This window comes from Schistocerca gregaria, chromosome 8, assembly GCF_023897955.1.
Source record: "Schistocerca gregaria isolate iqSchGreg1 chromosome 8, iqSchGreg1.2, whole genome shotgun sequence".
NCBI lineage: Eukaryota > Metazoa > Arthropoda > Insecta > Orthoptera > Acrididae > Schistocerca > Schistocerca gregaria.
The window spans coordinates 467511170-467533448 of record NC_064927.1 but is presented as its reverse complement, the minus strand read 5'-3'; positions in this window follow the sequence as shown (position 1 = coordinate 467533448).

Below are 22279 nucleotides of genomic sequence, written 5' to 3'. Positions count from 1 at the left end.
TACAGAAATCCAAACACAGACAATCGATGTGAAAACTTCTACAGACACTGAAATCCAGAATGTTAAAGATAAATTAACAGAGGACGTTCAGACACTAACTGACAAAATAGAACACATAGAAATTAACCATGACACAGAAAATTTAAAGGCAGATTTTAAGAAAGTCACCAAAAGCAACCGTAAATTACGAAACGAACTGACAGAAAAGATCAATGAACTCACTACAAGAATAGATCTTTTAGATACTAACAATGACGAGAGATCAGACGACACTGCACCAGTCCCAGTGCAACAGAACTCTAATAGTAATAACACGCCATTGACAAATATACAACAAACTATCACAGATCTAAAATCGCGTAATGATTCATTGCATCAGCAAATAAATTCTCTACAGCAAGTGATAGCGGACGCACAAGAAACCGCCGCACATAATCATTTTCAACAGAACACACACCGTTACGAAATGCCTCAGATCCATAATACATATAATGTTGGTAGACTTCAGAGAGTAAGAGATTTTACCCAGGAAGAAAGACACCCGAATCCATATTCAAGACAATACGACAACACTTACACGCACAGACATGACAGTTTTGATCACAAACATTTTCTTTCAGTTAGAAAGTTTAAAACATTTAAAAACGACAGGGCGCAAATACATCCTTTGGATTTTATCCAACAGTTCAGGGGAGCACTTCCACCATCATGGCCAGTACAACATAAGTTAGAATTTATTGTCAGTTTTCTTGAAGGAGAACCAGCACGACGAATGCGACCAATTGCTAGACAATGTTTTTCCGTAGAAGCATTTGAGGAAGCATTTTTATCAGCATATTGGTCTGACACTACACAAAACAGCATCAAAGATCGGCTACTTAGTTTGCCAAACTTTGAAAATTCTACCTTTCCAACAATCACACAATTTTTCGAGTACATGGTGGAACAGAACCAGTACCTCAACGAGCCATACAGTCACTCGGCATTAATACAGCTTTGCATTTCAAAACTGCCCAGAGCTTTGAAAGTGTCATTACTGACAGGGCAACAAAAGGACAATGTATCCGCTTTTAGAGACATCTTACAACTATTAGAAGCACACCAGGCAGACTACGCATTTGTTAACAAAAATTTTTCACGACAGAACGGAAAACAAACAAACTCAGCTACTTTTGAACAAACACGATTTGGTAATAACAATCCGAGTAAACACTTTCGCAGCGAAAATGACAACGAAAACAGGAGTAATGAAAAACATTATACTGACACGGTAAATTTATATTCAGGACAGCAACAGAATCCGAGACTTAACACGCAACCGAATAGGTCAAATTTCCATATGAATCATCGCTCAGATAATGCGACCGGGGAAGGCCATTACGCGGGTCGACCGCAAAATGAACAAAAACAAACGTTTCTACGGGGTGCAGGTGGGCTGCCGTACAGTCACAGTTATAACGACAGGAGAAAAGAAAACGAACACAGACCGCCGAGGACGTTCCACAATGACAATTTTAACGGAAACTACAACAGAGCCCAACAGCTGCGTTACCGTATGAATGTACCAGACACCAGATTTCATCCACCAGACACTGCTAATAATCAAAACGGCAGAACTGTACAGTTGATAGAACACATACCAAACTCCCAAGCTGAAAATCACATATCGGAAGAATTATGACTAGAGGAAACCTGCAATGAATCTCTTAATGTCGATACTATGAAATCACACAGAGAAAACATAACGACCGAAAATGCCATTACATTTGACGACGTGAGAGACACATTGTTACAGGAAAAACCAATCCTACAGAAAACAATATATCACCCAATAATAGAGATAAATTTACAGTCGCACAATATTTTAGCGATAATTGATTCAGGTTCACCTATGTGCGTAATTAACAAAGACACATTTAACAGATGCAATAGCAATAATGATTACCCAGTATTTCCTTTAAACAGAACGAAGGTCAAGGGAGCTTTTGCAGGAAAAGGCATTGAAGTTAAAAGACAGACACAATTAACATTTGTTTTCGCAGGGGAAACGTTCCACAGTGATTGTTGGATAGTTCCGAATTTAACAACAGACATGATATTAGGAATAAATTTTCTTGTTCAGTACGATGCGAAGATTGACTTCAAATCGTCATACCTCACACTACAAAAGGAAAACAGGGAAGTGATCGTAAGATTTCAAAACACAGTATCCTCCGAAGAACAAAATATGCACAGGATCGAGATTATTACTGATTCTCAAGATAACGATTGTTATATCGCACTATACACGAACACACTTAATAATGACTTGGTAGAGGAACAGGAGTACAATATGTTTTAGACAATTACACGCAAGGTAGACAATAGTGTAGCAAAATGCGACGCAGAACGCACAGAACTTGAAAATATTCTGGTACAACACAAAGCAGTTTTTGCCAATGTTCCAGGAACAATGACAGGATTTATGTACGAATTTCAGGTGAAACCACACGAGACTTTCAAAGCAAAGCATTATCCAATCCCACACATACACACAGAAGCAGTTAAGAAAGAATTACGAGCAATGATCGATCAAGGAATAATAGAACCAGCAGCCAGCCAATATATAAATCCACTACACATTGTTGAAAAGAAGGATGGATCACTACGTTTAGTTTTAGATTCACGTCAAGTTAATAAAATAATCATTACAGAAACCGACCGACCACAGACGTTAGAAGAGTTACTGCAAAAATTTCATGGCACCTCCATTTATACTACACTCGACCTCAAATCAGGGTTTTGGCAAATCCAACTACACCCAAATTGCCGAAAATATACGGCATTCCTTTGCTTTGGGGAATGCTATCAATTTTGTAAACTTCCGTTTGGACTAACGATTTCGTCTGCCGCCTTTATACGAGGCATGAATACTATTCTACCACAAGATCTGAAAAACAAAATTACTACATATGTCGATGACATTTTAATTGCAGCAGAAAACTGGGAACAACACAATCATACTCTTCAACAATTACTGAATACATTCGAGCAGAATGGTATAACTATAAACTTGCGTAAATCTGAATTTGGTAAAGCGTCAATAAAATTTCTAGGGCACATTATCTCACAAACAGGTATCGCACCAGACCCTGACAAATTGCAAGCACTGAAAGACATCGACGTGCCAACAAACAAAAAGGAACTTCGGAGCTTTTTAGGTCTTATCAATTATTTTAGAAAATTTATCCACTACAAAGCATTAGACACGCCCTTGCTATACCAGCTTACAAGTAAAAACACACTTTGGTCATGGAATGAAGACGTTGAAGCTGAATTCGAGAACTTGAAAGAAGCATTATTAAAAGCACCTTTGTTATCACACCCTGACGCAACACAAAACTTTTCCGTTGCAACAGATAGTTCAACCACAGCACTAGGAGTACATATTTTCCAAGAAATAAAGGAAGAAGATAAGACAGTCGTGAAACACATTGCTTTTGCAAGCAGGATACTTTCTCCAGCAGAGCGCAATTATTCTGTAACAGAATTAGAGACACTATGTGTAATTTACGCTTTTAAGCGATTCCGTCATTTTCTATATGGCCGACATACAACAATATATACCGATCACCGAGCAATCCAGTTTTTATTGTCAGCAAAACTTACGCACGATAGATTAAGCCGCTGGAAATTATACTTACAAGAGTTTGATTTTACCATTATACACATTCCAGGCACGCAGAATACTGTTGCCGACGCATTGTCGAGGTCCATTCACAATAAACGCATGGAGAAAGAAAATACCTTTTGCTACAACAACCATAGTATTATGTATATTAAACAAGTAGCTTTCGAAAACTTTATATCAGCAGCATTACAGGATATAGAGAGAGAACAGCAGAAAGATGAAACACTGAAAGAGATTGTAACGCTTTGGAAAGACAGAAGTAACGCTAAAGTCAGACTTCATTACACTGTACATCAAAATATACTCTTTATTCGATCATACCGAGACGGTAATAATTGGCTTTTATGCATTCCGGAAGGGATCGTAAATAAACTGATATGGTATACACATCTAAGTTATGGACACTACGGAGCGAGGAAATGCTTTCTGATTCTGCGACAAAATTGCCACTTTAATAACATGGAAAAACACATAAGAAAAGTAATAGCATCATGCAAGATATGTCAAAAAGCTAAATCATCAACAGTGTCACACATTCCACCATTGTATCCCATCATACCGGTTAAGTTAAGACACATGGCAGCAGTGGATCTTTTCGGTCCAATCCCCAGAACAAATAATGGTTATAGTTATATTTTTGTAGCTGTAGAACTAACATCCAAATTTGTAACATTTTCTCCACTAAGGAAAGCAACAGCAAGAACAGTATCAAGAGCGTTTGTAAGAGATTTTCTATCAGTAGTAGGACGTGTACAGAAGGTTATTTCGGATAACGGTCCGCAGTTTAGGTCAGACGTATGGAAGAAAATGTTAGAAAGTAAGAACATAACACCTATTTACATATCAAGATATCACAGTTCTTCCAACCCATCAGAAAGAATAATGAAAGAGATCGGGAAGTTATGCAGAATTTATTGTCATAAAAGACATACAACATGGGATAAATATATTTTACAGTTTCAAGAAGTGATAAATGCAATACCCAATGAATCTACGATGCTATCACCAACCGTAATACTGACAAATAAAGACCCACCGAACAAAATTACCGAACTAATTACTTTTCCTAAGACGCGTAGGCTTCGACATTGTGAAATAATAGACACAGCATTAGCAAACACTAAAAGAGCTGCAGATCGGCGGAAGAAACAACAGAAGCACGTAAGTCGACTACAGAAGTACGAGATTGGCGACAAAGTACTGATTCGCACTCATTTTCTTTCCAACAAAGGTAAGCACAGATGCCGTAAATTCGAATTCTGTATGCAGGCCCTTACAGAGTTCGTAATATTCCACACGCTAATGTAGTGCATGTGGAAACGCTACGTAAGAAGAAATCATTAGGGAATCATCATGTATCCAACGTGAAACATTTCTTGACTTAAATTTTTGCATTTCAGCTGACGAAAGGACGGCGTGACACGTAAGTATGCAACAATGGTAGTTTCAGCGCGCTTCAGTAACAAACAAAGCCGCGACACGCAGCGGGCCGCTAATATTTCACCGTACCTTAAAGAACACAGCAGTACTTAATGATGCTACGCCAGCCAAGACAAATAAAAACACGAGAAACATTTCCTAACTTAAAGAGAACATGCAGACAACGACACGACGTATGAATTTGTGCACTGAGAGCTCATAAATGAAAGAAATTTTTTTTATAACGTGACATAATTACTTAAGAAAATGTCGATTTTTGCAATAGCTAAACTGATAGTATAGATCGTTCATTAATCAATTATTTTAGTGGTAACATTAACATGTACTCTTTATTCCAGAATGCAGCATTGTTGTCACACGTCATCAAAATGAAACGTAGTTTTAGTTAGAATAAGGATGTGAATCTTTAGGTCACGCAGATAGCTGACGCTAATTGTCATTACAGAAATTTTATAGGTCATGCCGGGAGCTGACGTGATTTTGCAGCAGTTAATATTATGATAAAGTGTTTTATAAGTCATGCCAGGAGCGGACGAGAAGTACCAGAAGATGTTTATTGAAGTCATGCCGTGCACTGACGATAATTAATACTGAATGTTTTATAATAAGTCATGCCGTGCGCTGACATTAATTAATGCTGAATGTTTATAACAGGTTATGCAGAGAGTTGACACAGATGCAGAAGAAGAATGTGTATGTTATGTTAGTATATAAGAAATGTATAATGTTAAGAAATAATTTTGCTAGCATGTGACACATTGCAACACTATGGATGGGGACCACACATTACAATGTCTAACCAGAATAATGTTTACCTTAATTTTCAGCTGCAAAAGAATACTTTAAATAATTTTATGACAGTAATTTTATTGTATATTATGACCTGACATTTGACGACTCATAACTGACGACTACACCCCTGAATGGAAGATAAAATTTTAGGACAGTAAGTCAAGAAATGCATTGTCAACAAAATTTATAATTAATGATGTAAGAAACTAAGATATGTAAATACAGAATAAGTAATAATGTACTTGTCTATAACAAATCTGTATACTATCAAATACTGAATAAGTAGGAACTTTTATGTCTTTTATATATGGGAATAATTTTCTGGAAGAATTCTTAAATTAAAACTACATATTGTTACAAATTACGACACAACATATTTTGTCATAGGGAAAATTATTTGGTAGTCAAATTATGGTACCAACAATGTCCGTGAACCCATTGCCAAAACAATTTTACCCGTACCTTAATTCCTGTGCATCCCCATGGTTATTGAGCACAGAATCAGTGAATTGTGAAACACGTGACTTCAACCAATGATGTTCTCGACGAGGTGTTTGCATACCTAGATGCACACCACAGCCCGATGTATGTCAATTGGTGCCTGCATACCTAGATACACACCACAGTATGATGTACGACAATAGGTGTTTGCATACCAAGATGCACACCACCAACCTTAATGGACCATTGGAGATGGAACTTAATCCTGATGTGGCTGCGGCAACTCAGGCTATTCGACGACGTACTTAGTGTTTGGGTGCACTAAAACTATGGAGCAAGGCGATGATGGAACCACATGGCGAAACCTGGTGTTGTGCTATGTGAGGGAAAGGAACAGACTTTTGAGTGCATTCACAGACAGTTGCCAGTGCTTTGACCATGCTATCCAATTCCTTTTGTACCTTCCTTAATTGTGGTACTAAGAGATGCCAATTTGAATTAAATGTTTCATAATGTAAACTTTCAATTGCTTCATATGATCTGTATATTGATTTTCACATTTACTCTTATTCTTGTTGTTAAATTTAAGGGAACCAAATTTTACTTGGTGTACAATTCCTACTAAAACCCTTTCTATTTACATATTCTCTTTATTAGAGATAGACAAATCATTTCGTATGACAGCATTTGTGTATACACTTTGTTCAAACTATTTTCTATAATCAAATTTTATACTTATGTTGAGTCCATATGACTCAACAACGTAGTAAAATTTTAAGAAAGCCGAGTAGCGGCATATGTAATTATGTAATAGGCGTATTTAAACTGTTTTAGCATGTAATTATCTGAACTGTTTCTTATTTAAATTGTTTTGTTAATTAAATTGCATTGTGTATTATTGAGAAAGAGCGGGAAACCGCGCATAGATACATTTTGAGAAAGAGTGGGAAACAGCGCGCAGTAATACATCTGTAATGGTAGCAGGGATTGTCTGCACCAAAAACCATTGTTGGCGGCGAGACCGCACTTTTGTAGCATTGAGCGTTGGAAGCGAGCAGTTGCGAGTAAGATGTGAGACGAGGCAGTCGTAGCTAGCGAGACATAAGAGGAGGTCGCTGTAAGCGAGGTATGAATTAACACTTTGAAAGAAGCGGTGTGCTCGCCAGCCACTCGCTATATGTAGCGCAATGCTAGTTTTTAAGAATTTTTGTAAAGAACTATGCCCCTTGTAATTGTTTGTCAAGATCGTTCTCAGAATATAGTTATGTAATTTTGATGGAAAATTAGGTATGTAGCGCAACGCTACTTTTTAAGAATTTTTGTAAAGAACTATACCCCTTGTAATTGTTTGTCAAGATCGTTCTCAGAATATAGTTAACTTCTACCAGATTAAATGCATTAAGAATTTTCTATCCCAAAACCATTCACGTAAATGCTGTACGGAATTTATTGTTATCTTAAAAGAAAAGTCTAAACTGAGCTTCAGCTTTTATCAAATCTAAATTAACTTCAACTTAAAGAATTCCAGTCACAAAGTATTATGAAACTCCACCAGCAGCTTATAATTATGTTAAAGAGAAGTAAGTATATTCATTCCACAGTTTGCTGTAGCAGTCAGATGGCGATCCAGTATAAATAATTAAAGGTAAGAATCAGTCTTAATAATTTCAGGTAACGACTGAGGGCCACGGCGACAACACATTTTATGTTTCGTCGTAATAATCAGCAGGTAGTCTTGACAGAGCAGCAGTTAAAAGATTTTAAGAGACGCAGCGTTCAGTCAGCAAGCAAACGTACATCCAATATTAGACGGGAAGGTTTCAATAGATAGAAACGACGATGTAGCGAGGATACATAGCGATTCTCGCATGTTGTAAATTATCGCTAATACTTTGTAACGTACCAAATTATTTCGAGTTGTCATCCTGCATTGAAAGCATAGCTTTCCATGGAGCTTTGAGGAGAGCAGATTTCGATTCTCACGCCGGCACAGCTGACTCTGGCTACAGGGCCGAACGAGCCGTGCACTTGCCTCGCGCAATACGTTACATATACTCTCTATGAATCTGAAGAAGTACTATTAAATATTAATCTATTTTTTTCATATTTAGTATACCAAATTCTATGGAAACACAACCTTATTGTTATAATTCAATACTTTCGGAGATACAAATTTTTACCTAAAACACGTAATAAACGTGCTAGAATTGTGAAACTGAGTTAGGGACTCCAATGTATTCATCTGTAGTGTCAGTTGAAACTACAACCAAGACGACAGGTTCTAATATTCTATTTTTTGGGATTTTTTTTAGTTTCATTACCACAGATTTCTGATGTAATTAAAAGTAGTTTGGACGATTGTTATTTCAAATATTTTTGGTTGTGTGTTTTGGAGAGACAGAGTGAATGGAGGAAATACGTAAACTTAGAATTTGATATTTTAATAAAAGTGTGCAAATATATATCTGAGAAAGTTGTTGTGCAACAGTAATTTGTGACATATGTCCAGGTGAGCTTGATTTTGTACAAGGCAGCCAGAAGGAACATTGAGTATTAAATTTATTAGTAATTAACTTTGTGGAGAAGCCAATAGTGCTAAGCATTTCTCGCGCATTCAAGTAGGGCTTTGTGCCTCAGCTCCATGAGTGAGTCGCTCGGGAACCGTCTTCTGGTAAACACCTATGATAAACTGCCCTAATCAAACGAAGAAATGAAGAACTTCACACGTTTTATCGGTTATCGTATCGTTGACGAAAAGCGACGACAGTGTTGAGTATTTTTTGGAATTTTGAGCTTTGTGAATGGTTTATTTTAGGAAATTTTCGCGTGTGACCATTTCATGTCGTACATAAATTCTGCGTGGAGTGTTTCATTCATATTAAGGCACTTTATGGCGAACACTTCTTTAGAGGAAGCCCACTGAACGACTGGATGTGTTAACTCGGAAGTAGTCGGTGGTCACTGACTGTTTAGCATTTGCCAAATATCCGGTTGGGTTAAATACCTTCTGGTTGATTGCTGGTGTGAACCTGTAACAGAGACAGTCAATAACAGTGCATAACTAATGTCGGGTTATTAAATACGCACTTGATATCCATTTTCCGTGTTTTAAAGCCAATAAAATAACGTAAAGGAAATTTTAGGCATTTTTTTCAAACGAGTTACGCAAGAGTCGCGAAGGCTCCATAGTTTAGCGTTCAGCTACTGCCCATTGACTGTAGTTATGTGGCTTTTGTGAGATAGGTATTTAGTCGAATTTTTGTCAACGCTAGTTTCTATTCTCGCAGAGTGGAGAGGACCTCAAAACTATGCAGGTAGGTGGACTGATTGTTTAAAGGATAGTGAGAGACCAACCCGCCTCGCCGCAACTTCTTTCATAATGAATATAGCGACGATTGAGAAAGGAACATTATATAGAATAGACGCCTTAAGAGGGAGGAATGGAAAACTGTGATAGATGAATGTGCGGCGCGGGAACGCCATTTCAATGCGCAGCAGGCAAGGATTGTAATCAAAGGACATGGCGATACCAGGGCATAAGTCTTCACGAATTTCATTCTGCACAGTCACTTGTACAGTGGCTAAGCCTCGAAGACAGGCATGTGTTCAGAAACGCAGATGTCAGCATTTGACAGACGATGTATAGATGGGCTCAAAGAAGCCGGTTGGAGAATCGGTGAATCGCTGGATACCTAAATAAGAGTGATGCCGCTATTCGACAATGTTGGTATGACTTGGTTGACCATGGGCGAACACAGCATCAAACACGAAGGAGTCAACCCAGAGAGAGATCGAGAAATCACCAAAGAGTCACTCAGAGCCGCATGTTCACCATTATCGTCGATCTATCGATCCGACGTCCGACGGCTCACAGAAATGAGGCTGAGCTCGCGGCGCCCTTTGGGTCCACTACTATTCACGTCTGTACACCAACAAGCCAATGTGAAATGGTGTCGGGCACATTAGGTCTGGAATCTCGTTACTGGAGTAGAGCTGTCTTCAGTGTTAAGTCCCGTCTCGAACTAACCCCGATGATCAGTGAAGACTTGCATGGAGACGTGCCAGACCGCAGTGGGATACCATCTAGACTGTATGCCGCCATATGGTCTGACAGCCACGGGTGACGGCCTTGAGTGACACTTCATTTCATAGCAGGTCTCACCTGGATGTCATCAGCTGCACCCTTACAGTACAGTGTACATCGTCGATATTCTGCGTCCCGTTATAATGCCCTCCTGCACAAGGCGAGAGTTTCTACAGCTTGCTTTCATGCTTGCCAAACACTGTCCTTGACCAGCAATGTCGCCGCATGTCTCCCCAGTTCCGGACGTTTGGAGCATTACGAGCAGGCCCTCCAACCACTAGGGATTTTGACGATTGGATAGCATTTGGAAATATATTTCCAAGAAGGAAATCAAACAAGTCTATCACTCAATGACAAGCCAAATAACTGTTGCCAGAGGTGAGCCAACGCGTTAGTGAGAGTTTATATAACTTGGTGAAGTAAGTCTGCAGAGCCGCGCGGGATAGCCGAGCGGACGGGGGCGCCATGCCACGATTCGCGCGGCTCCCCCCGTCGGAGGTTCGACTCCTCCCCAAAGACTCCTGATTGGCCATTTACACCGCCTTTCCCGGGGAACGGAGAACCGCTGGCTCTCTAGGCTTTCTGATCCAGATTGCCTTTAGAATATCTAGTAAACTGTTTTCTCAGTTTAAGAGCCCATTTGTTCCACCGACGTGATTACTTGTGTAATGTTATTACGTTAATGTGTATCTCAATACATGTAACTTTTTGAAATGCTATTTTCATTCTGGTACGTAACCTAGTGGCGAGCCTGGCTATGAACCGAATGTGACTTACTGAACTGTTTCGCAAATGTTTCCCACAGCAACCCACCAACCCTTTCACGACGAAGCAAAACCTTCCTATTCCAAGAAGGTATTAAAAACAAATGTCACATTGTGGGAATCCTAGTCCGCCTGTTACCCAAACAACTGTTGTTTATAAATGTGTAGACATGTTTCAGCACCTTTATGCTACCATCAGTGGCTACTTTTTATCTGTTCTGCATTATGCATAAGATGTTTGGTATTAATTCTTCTAATAAAATATAGGGCCAAGGGCAGTGTCTGTCTGTTGTAGTTTTACCTTATTTTCTACATTTCTGCTTTCTGTAACATCCTGTTCACATTACTGTACACCAGTTGCTTGTCATATGTAGCTACATGATGTTCCTGTAACCTTGTTTGGTGAGCTGCCAGCCGGGGTGGCCGAGCGGTTCTAGGCGCTACAGTCTGGAACCGCGCGACCGCTACGGTCGCAGGTTCGAATCCTACCTCGAGCATGGATGTGTGTGATGTCCTTAGGTTAGATAGATTTAATTAGTTCTAAATTCTATGGGACTGATGACCTTAGAAGTTAAGACCCATGATGTGCAGAGCCATTTTTGTTTAATAATCGTAACTCATTTTCGCGAAAATATATCGCGTCTATATTTTGTGATTAATTACGGTGAATTGTCGTATCCGTCCTCGTCTGCATAAATCCTCATCTACATAAACATCAACTGGTATAAGGACAGCAGTTGCATTCGAAACTGTAAATGATTTTTCTCATTGAGGAAACAAAAGAATGGGTCACAATGGACCCTGGGAAAACTGAGACATTTGATGACATACTGGATGATCTTGAATTCCACTGACACAATTTCGGTGAACGTTAAACGATGTATGTTCATTTGTATGACGGCCCTCGTAGTCTGCGACGGCACGCTGCAGGTTAATTTCATTTCGTTAGATTTCATAACCCCAGTACAAACGTCAATGGTTTGCGCTGCGTTCTCCTTAGTAAACGAGTGTGGTCCATTCACTCGCCGTACTTGCCGTTGACAACAGTAATTCCTGCTTCACACTTCGCCTTCAATCTCGCACTGAGTACCGCTCGGTTCGGTAATGGATTACGTTTTCCAAGCGGCATTACTTGCGCGTTGACTGTGATACATAGCAGTATGGATCGATATTAGCGAAGATGTGTGAAGGTTATATAGTCAGTGCTGATATACATTGTTTAATTCTTACGGACATTTAGCGTCCAACAGATTTTATCCACAGCTACATGTTTCAAGAGTTAAACTCTCTTAATCTGCGTATCTACGTTCAATCCCTGGTACGCAGCCATCTAAAGAAGCAAAAAATAGCAAGTAAAATAATATAAACTGACGTAAAGTAACTGACACCTGATTCTTTGTTTTACTTTCTAGTGCTATCGCCCGTTTGTCAAAGCGCTCCATTTCTACCGCTGTTATAGTACGAATCGTATCTGCCTAACGTCACGCCAGTTGCTTTTCCATACACTACCTTCTACTACGAGAGGCGTTGAGTAAGTAATGAACACATTTTTTCGGCCAGCTCCGGTTGAAAAAATGCGTAATGTGGAACATCGTGGTATGCGCCGGCTTCAGGCCCTACATTTTCATGAAGTACCAATATGCGGTGGAGCTATACGTGGCGCGTTCGAAACACAGAGCTGTCACTGAGTGGCTTTTGGCGGAAAACCAGAGAATCGGAGGTATTTGTAGGCGCTTGCAGAATATTTTCCTTGACCTGGCAGTGAACTAAGTCGTTCGGTGCCTGTCATCAACACAAGAAGATCGCACAAACTTGTCCGATCCCCCCGCCTGTTGACCAACCGTGCACAACCACGGTTCCTGCAATGTTGCAGCGTGCGGAGAATCTCACTCAAGATGATGGACGGCTCATAATCAAACACGTCGCTACTCAACTGGGCTGGTGGTGCTGACACACTAGTCCACTACTTGGGATAGTTCGGACGTCGACCAGTAGAATCGTACAATGTGGGCAAAAAGGCGCTCTCAGTAAAGAGACGTAATGCCGTGGCATTGAACGAAGATTGTGTTGAAAAATGGAGTTTTGAGCTAAAAGTGTGGAGAATAATATAGTGTGTTGGAAACTTAAATAATAACAATCTCTCAGGAAAAAAGTGTTGCATTGCATATTGAACGTCTCTCGTATAAACAAGTATACGGGTCCAACCGACTGCACCGAGTCAACAAACGTTACACTGTACTCCGGAGACGTTATTGTGCCATAGAGTGCAGCACTTGAGCAGGAGAAATTTATTAGCTAGTAACAATAACAATGGATATAATGTAAACATAACGGATCGAATTATCCACAGAGGGAAGAGGAAAGAAAATGAGGAAATAGCTAAGGAGAAAAAAGATCGTTAACATGTCATATATTGGGACTACCTCAGAGAAACTTGGGAATATTCCTGAACCATACAACATCCAGTTGGCATTCTTGAAAAGCGTGAATGTAGTTCAAACAATGAGGTTTGGGGTAGCGTCTTTGACGAGTAATCAAAACGTCCTGAGTGCCGGATTGGAAACCAGCTACTACTATAATTTAGATTAAGAATTCCGCGGCAAGGAGTCACCACGCTCTGCAAACAGCGTTGTTTAAGAGGAAGGAGTAAGATTAGTCAGTACTGTAAACGGCATGTAAACTCCAGAAGGCAAATCAGTCCTCCATTCGGATACTCTCCGCCAGGGAATCCACCAAGGCATGGGACGGAAGAGGAGTGCCAACGAGAAAAAGCTGGAGTGACTAACAACGGTATAACATTGCAGTAATCACCGCGTGGACTGTCTGATCGTATCAGGAGGCTAGAAAATGCGGAAAGAGGAAGGTTCGGAAAGATGGTAAGGATTTGTGGTCGGCCGAATATGGGTAATACCAACAGCAGCAGAACACGGTGTAACGTAAGATTCGTTGTGAGTAGTGTAAGTAGGCTGTTTAGGTTTTTGTGTTGGTAACGCCACTTTGCGCTCTATATGAATATCACTAACTGTGCTGTGTGAAGTCTGCGGCTGGTTTGCATTGTTGGAATATTTGCTATTGTAGTGTTGGGCAGTTGGAGGTGAACAGCGCGTAGCGTTGCGCATTTGGAAGTGAGCTGCCAGCAGTGGTGGATGTGGGGAGAGAGATGGCAGAGTTTTGAGAGCGGACGATCTGGACGAGTGTCCATCAGAAAGAGTAAATTTGTAATATTGGATATCATGAACGTTATTAAAGTAAATACATTGTTTGTTCTCTATCAAAATCTTCCATTTGCTAACTATGCCTATCAGTAGTTAGTGCCTTCAGTAGTTAGAATCTTTTATTCACTTGTCAGTATTAGCGCACGATGTATTGCAGTAGTTTGATTACCGGAGATTATTGTGGGGTAAGTGATTCAGGAAAGGTATAAGTTATTGTTAGTCAGGGCCATTCTTTTGTAGGGATTATTGAAAGTCAGACTGCGTTGCGCTAAATATATTGTGTGTCAGTTTAGTGATGATCAAATGGTTCAAATGGCTCTGAGCACTGTGGGACTTAACATCTATGGTCGTCAGTCCCATAGAACTTGGAACTACTTAAACCTAACTAACCTAAGGACATCACACAACACCCAGTTATCACGAGGCAGAGAAAATCCCTGACCCCGCCGGGAATCGAACCAGAGAACCCGGGCGAGGGAAGCGAGAACGCTACCGCACGATCGCGAGCTGCGGACCAGTGATGATCAGAATAAATAAGGAGAGAAATGTCTGAGTACGTTCAGTTTTGCTCAGTTGTTTGAAAATCAAATAACGTGTGGGGTTAACCAGTACAGTAATTGATAAATTTTTCTAAGGGGATGTTTCAGTAGGAAAGTGGGACAGAGATTAAGCTACTGTGAACAGTTCTGCAATAGGGATGTTCTCATTACCTTCGAGAGGAAACCAAATCCGACAGTGCTAGTTCAGATATACATACAAAAGTTTCAAACGGGGAATCAAGAGATAAACTATATTAGGATATCTAACGGGTAACTCAGTTCGTAAAGAGAGATGAAAATATAACAATCATTGCAATGTGGTGGTAGGAAAAAGAGTAGAAAAAAGAGTTACAGGATAATTTTGGCTTGGCGGCAGGAATGAGAGGTGAGAAAGACTAATTTAATTCTGCAAAAAGTTTCAATTCTTCTTGATAATTAATTAATATTCTGTTGTTTTTGGCAAGGCGCCTACCAAGGCCAGGAGCTGATTGGTCCCAGCGTCTCTACACCGAAGTGAGGGTGCCATTTATAACGTGAAGTAGCTACGTACCAAAGTTTGAATTTGTAATCACAAGGCAATTACCAGCAACTTTGTTCGAATGGTTTTAAGTCACAAGTTTTTTTCCACACAGATCAAATCTCACTACCTGCAATATCGTTGTTGCGATACTGAGATACAGTTATTGTCCATTGTTCTTCAGTCTATGAGGGTAGACCAATTTAAGTGTTCTGTTCTTGATAGCAAGTATAAAACCTAGTTGTTTCGTGTTGTTAAAACAGGCTGATCAGAACACGCAATAACTGGTTAATTGCAATCCTAGCCAATCGTTTCTTGTAATGAAACCAAACTCGCGACCGCTCCTTTTGGCGTTCTGTAATAATATGCACATGTGTAAAAGCAATACTATATAAATAATTCTGCCCAGTTAGTGCTGTAAGTATGTAACATAGCTACACTAACTACATATAGACAGATAACATATATTTGTACTGGTTTTGTTGTATGTATTTTTTAAATATTTGTTTAAACCTTTTTTCGACTTATGTAATGATAGAAAGGTTATATTCTGATTGTGCTTTCTTTCATATAAACTCCTATTAGCAGCATTATATGAAGATTAGTTGACAGAATTTGACTGCCTAACATTGTTTAAAGTCTCATCCTGGTTATGATTATTATTTGCATGTGTTTTGGACAGGGATTCGCCTAACACATGGAAGCATGCTTAAGTTAGTGCAGATGTGTAAAACCTCAGTAGTTAGTCGTGTGTGTGCAGTTCACGATTAACCGTGCTTGTAATTATGTAAGGGTGTGGTTTTTCTCTGTTCTGAGGCTAGGAGAGTGTTGGATCAAGTAAAGTGCAGATGATGCATGCTCTAAATTGTAACTAACAGCCTCAGATGAACGTTTTGCATCATGTCAACAATTGGAAAAATGAATGCAGCTAATGTTATATGAAGTGAAGAAGGATGTGCAAACAGCACGTGAACTGTATGATATGGCACAATACTTCTGAACACCTTTAAATTCATCACAGAAACGACCATCGTCGATACTATAGGAAAAATCTAACATTTGCACATACCACTTTTTCAAAAGCGTCAAGATTTGTGTTTTCACTGGCTTTATGCGAGTACGTCATATAGAGAATCACAAACTAAGTGCACTATCCTGTTATTCCAATCCCTGTGTGTAATTCTGTATTTCACCAATGATTCTCAAAATATTTACTAATGCTGCTACACAATTAGGAATGCAAGTGTGTGTAGTTGAAGAGACTATCTTCTAACGTTCTATCTGAACACATATAAATGTTAAAAACCTTCATCTATGCGTACAGTTAATATTTTAGCCGAAACTGAATGAAGTAGATAGAATTAGTTCAGACATATTTATGACCAATCTTCCAGGAAGTGCACTGCGTTTCTCTTTGTTACAGTTTGCTTGAACACACTGTGTCATGGAGCACATATCTTCAACGCTGACAGTGAGTGAGACTGTTTGACTCTCTTACAGCTTTAACGCAAATAGACACAACGGAGGTCATAGAGTCTTTACCTTTGCTAGTTTACTTTAGATTGTTCGTTACATTACACCACAAAGTTCATATAGGAGGACAGTTTCACAGGTCACATGTTTTAAGCACTGTAGGTAAAGAAGTGACTAAATTTGGGTCCGAGTACATGATTAAGAACATTGCTTTGGTTCACACAACTTAAACTTTGCTAATAAATAATCTGAGTGTGCCATTTTAAATTTAGTGCATAAAATCTATACTCAGATTTTGAATGACTCAGCTTTATCAATCTGTAACACTTCGAGACTCCACAACCTTCAATTGTATGGTTTAATTGTAAGTACTAGTTCCTATCGTAGCCTGTGTGCACTGTAGTGTCAAAAACTGTGTGGATGCTGAAGAAAAAAACAAATAGCACTGACGCAATTTATCAACAGCCATTGTAAAATGTGTGACTGTGTCTTCAGGTATTGATTGCCTTCCACATTGAAATTATTTCAGTGAGTAGAACATTCAATACTGCGTTAAAACAGATTATGGACATTTTTGTTGTAAGTAAATTGATTCCATATAACAACAGCAGAGACAGTTTAAGTAAATTTTCTCACTCCTAAAATTAAGTGGTTAAAGAATGATTCGCAGTGGGGCTGTTGCAAGAAGGCAGTCGGATTTGAATGCTCTGGTCGGAGGTTTCGATTGCGAGTGTGTGTGTTTGTTAAATGTTTTTGTTCTGCGCATTAGTTATGTAGTGTATACTGTTTCTTATACCATAAATACGTATCCTACAAGTGCGTAACTCAGCATCTGTAACAATGAATATAACAGGAAATCGTCTGGTAACTGAGAAACATTCATGCCAAGCAATAGTCATTAAACCAAAATGATCTGCATAGAACAGAAGTAACTACAAAATTGATTGGTGACTGTAGAATTATAGATGTTGTACTGACAGATTCAGCGAAGATTTCTATTCCAATCACACTGTGTCGAGTGAATGCAGATGTCTCCACTTCATCTATTCGTATGATATTTCAGCAGATAACATTGGTAGGCACTACGTAATGCCCATATTCAATAAATGTAATATCATTTAAATGAGATCTTACCGATTGTCGAATACTGTCATCAATATATATACTTACGACCAAATTTCCAAACATACAATTATCCAGAAAACATAAATTATGAGACAACCAAAATGCACATACATGTATCAAACTGTATGAGTATTAACAACACAGAAATAGTCATTTTACTCAACAACAAAAAGTGACAAAAGTTATATATTGTGTGGTGATGTTAAATTATACGTTAAATTTACATTCAGAACTTCATCTCTCATTAGGCAGATAAGGAGAGAAAGACATTGAAACACTTTCTGACTTTGGTCAGCTTTGTCACAAATAGGAAACATACAAATTTTAGTTGGAGAAACTGCGTCGTAATTTTGGATTCAGAAAAGATATTTAAAAAAAATGGTTCAAATGGCTCTGAGCACTATGGGACTTAACATGTATGGTCATTAGTCCCCTAGAACTTAGAACTACTTAAACCTAACTAACCTAAGGACATCACTCAACGCCCAGCCATCATGAGGCAGAGAAAATCCCTGACCCCGCCGGGAATCGAACCCGGGAATCATGGCGTGGGAAAAAGATATTTAAACTATTCACACAAAAATTCCTATTATAATTTGTTATAAATTGTTTTTCCTGATACTGGATATAAACTTGTTCCTGAAAAATGCAGAACTGCAAAACACCTGTTTGATCAAATGATTGAAAAACAAGTGCTAGTCGGATTAAGAATACCATTATCAACACAACATAGGAATTCATATTATCATGTATGATTACCAATAATGACTGTAAGCTTTCTTCACAACCTACATTCTGTATATTGCAATATGTTATGTTACTAACCTGTCTGAAAAAACATGTATAAATGAACTGGAATAATAACTCCAGCTTGAACCTGGCCGTCCTACACGATCTTTGGCTGCTTCAAAGAAATGCTTCAGTTCGTTGTCATGCATTCTAAAAAGCAGACGTATTAAACATCGGTCTCTGAACAACTACATCATCATAAATGTACAGGGCGATTCCGTAGCTTCTAGGTAAGGGTTTTAAGCAGCCTACAACGTCTTCAAGAACCTGGAGTGAGATTGCCATATTCTACGTGCTGTGCACAAACTATTAGTCCTACAGAAAAAATGGACAAGACCTTTAAGCAGAACATTTTGTGTAGTTAAATTTTGTACTGGGACACGCTTTCGCTGGACGCTACGGTTTTTGAATTATTTAAGAGAAGCATATGAATGTGAGCTGCAAATGCTTTTTTTTAATAACCTGAAAAAACATGAGTTCCATTGAAAATGTATCGCAAAACAAACGTTAACCACATTAAATTTCCTACATAAAGGTCCTGTTCATTTTTTCCTCTAGGGCTGATAGCTTCCACAAAGCGAGCGAGAGAATACAAAAATATCATGCGTGGTTTTTGAAAGCATTGCTTGTTGCATAAAACCCATAGGTGGGGGCAGCTGAATCAACCTGTATGTGAACATCTACATCTACATGGATACTCTGTAAATCACATTTAAGTGCCTGGCAGAGGGTTCATCGAATCACCTTCACAATCCTCTATTACTGCAATCTCGTATACTGCGCGGAAAGAACGAACACTTATATCTTTCCGTACGAGCTCTGATTTCCCTTATTTTATCGTGGTGATCGTTTCTCCCAATGCACGTCGGTATCAAAAAAAATATTTTCGCATTCGGAGGAGACAGTTGGTGATTGGAATTTCGTGAGAAGATTCCACCGTAACGAAATACGCCTTGATTTTAATGGCGTCCACTCATAATTCTGTATCATTTTAGTGACACTCTCTCCCCTATATCGCGAAAATACAAAAAGTACTGTCCTTCTTTGAACTTTTTCGACGTACTGCGTCACACCTCTCTGGTAAGAATTCCACACCACGCAGTAGTATTCTAAAAGAGGACCGACAAGCGTAGTGTAGCAAATCTCCTTAGTAGGTCTGTTACATTTTCTAAGTGTCCTGCCAATAAAGCACAACCTTTGTCAGCCTTCCCCACAACGTTTTCTATGTGTTCCTTCCAATTTCATTTGTTCGTAATTGTAATACCTATGAATATTGTTGAATTTATGGCATTTAGATTAGACTGATTTATCGTGTAACTTAAGTTTAACAAATTTCTTTTAGCACTCATGTGGATGACCTAACACTTTTCGTTATTTAGGGTTAACTACTAATTTTCGCACCATTCAGATATCTATTCTAAATCGTTTTGCCATTAGTTTTGAACCTCCGATGATTTTATTAGTGGATAAATGATAGCGTCATCTCCAAACAATCTAAGACGGCTTCTCAGACTGCCTCCCAAATCGTTCTTATAGATAAGGAACAGCAAAGGGCCTATAACACTACCTTGGGGGAATGTCAGGAATCACTTCTGTTTTATTCGATGACTTTCTGTCAATTACTACGAACTGTGACCTCTCTGACAGCAAATCACAAATCTAGTCTCATAACTGAGATGATACTCCATAAGCACGTAATTTCACTATGAGCCGCTTGTGTGGTACAGTGTCAAAAGCCTTCCGGAAATCCAAAAATACGGAATCGATCTGAAATCCCTTATCAATAGCACTCAACACTTCATGTGAATAAAGAGCTAGTTGTGTTTCACAGGAACAATGTTTTCTAAAATCATGTTGACTGTGAGTCAATAGACAGTTTTCTTCGAGGTAATTCAGAGTGTTTCAACACAATATATGTTCCAAAATCCTGCTGCGACGTTAACGATATGGGCCTGTTATTTAGTGGTTTACTCCTATTACCTTGCTTTAATATTGGTGTGACCTGTGCAACTTTCCAGTCTTTGGTTAAGGTTCTTTCGTCGAGTGAACGGTTGTATATGATTGTTAAGTATGGAGCTAATGCATCAGCGTACTCCGGGAGGAACGTAATTGGTATACGGTCTGGACTGAAAGACTTGCTTTTATTAAGTGATTTAAGTTGCTTCACTAGTCCGAGGATAATTACTTCTACTTTACTCATGTTGGCAGCTGTTCTCGATTCGAATTCTAGAATGTTTACTTCATCTTCTTTTACGAAGGCATTTCGGAAAGATGTGTTTAGTAACTCTGCTTTGGCAGTACTGTCTTCGATAGTATCTCCATTGCTATCGCGCATAGTAGGCATTGATTCTTTCTTGCCGCTAAAGTACTTCACATACGACCAGAATCTCTTTGGATTTTCTGCCAGGTTTCGAGACAACGTTTCCTTGTAGAAACAGTTATACGCACGTCGCACTGAAGTCCGCGCTAAATTTCGAGATTCTGTAAAAGATCGCCAATCTTGGAGATTTTGCATCTGTTTAAATTTGGCATGTTTGTTTCGTTGTTTGTGCATCAGTATTCTAACCCGTTTTGTTTACCAAGGAGGATCAGCTCCGTCGTTTGTTAATTTATTTGGTATAAATCCCTCAATTGCTGCCGATACTATATCTTTGAATTCAAGCCACATCTGGTTTACACTTATGTTATTAATTTGTAATGAGTGGAGATTGTCTCTCAGGAAGGCGTCAATGAATTCTTATCTGCTTTTATGAATAGGCATATTTTTCTCTTATTTTTGGAGGATTTGGGGATTACAATATTCAATATTGCTACTACAGCCCTGTGTATACAAATTCCTTAATCGGTTTTGATGCTCGTTATTAACTCAGGATTATTTGTTGCTAAGAGGTCAAGTGTGTTTTCACAACTGTTTACTATTCGCATGGACTCATGAGCTGACTCCTCGAAATAATTTTCAGAGAATGCGTTAGCTCGCTTTCGAATGATATTTTATGTGTACCCCCGTAATTAAACATGTATTTTCGCCAACATATCGAGGGTAAATTAAAGTTATTATCGTTTGAACTCAAACTCAAGTTTTCTTTGAACCTTTCAACAACTGTATCATCTGAATTGGGAGATCGGTAAAAGGATCCTATTATTATTTTATTCCGGTTGCCAGCAATGACCTCTGCCCAAACTAACTCACGGGAAGAGTCTACATCAATTTCGCGACAAGTTAAACTGATTCTGACAGCAACAAACACGTCACCGCCAACCGTGTTTAGCCTATCCTTTCGGAATGCCGTTGGATACTTCGCAAAAATTTCGGATGAGCTTATATCCGGCTTAAGCCAGCGTTCAGCGCCTATAACGATTTGACCATCAGTGCTTTCTATCAACGCTTGGAGCTCTGGTATTTTCCCAACACAGCTACGACAATTTACAA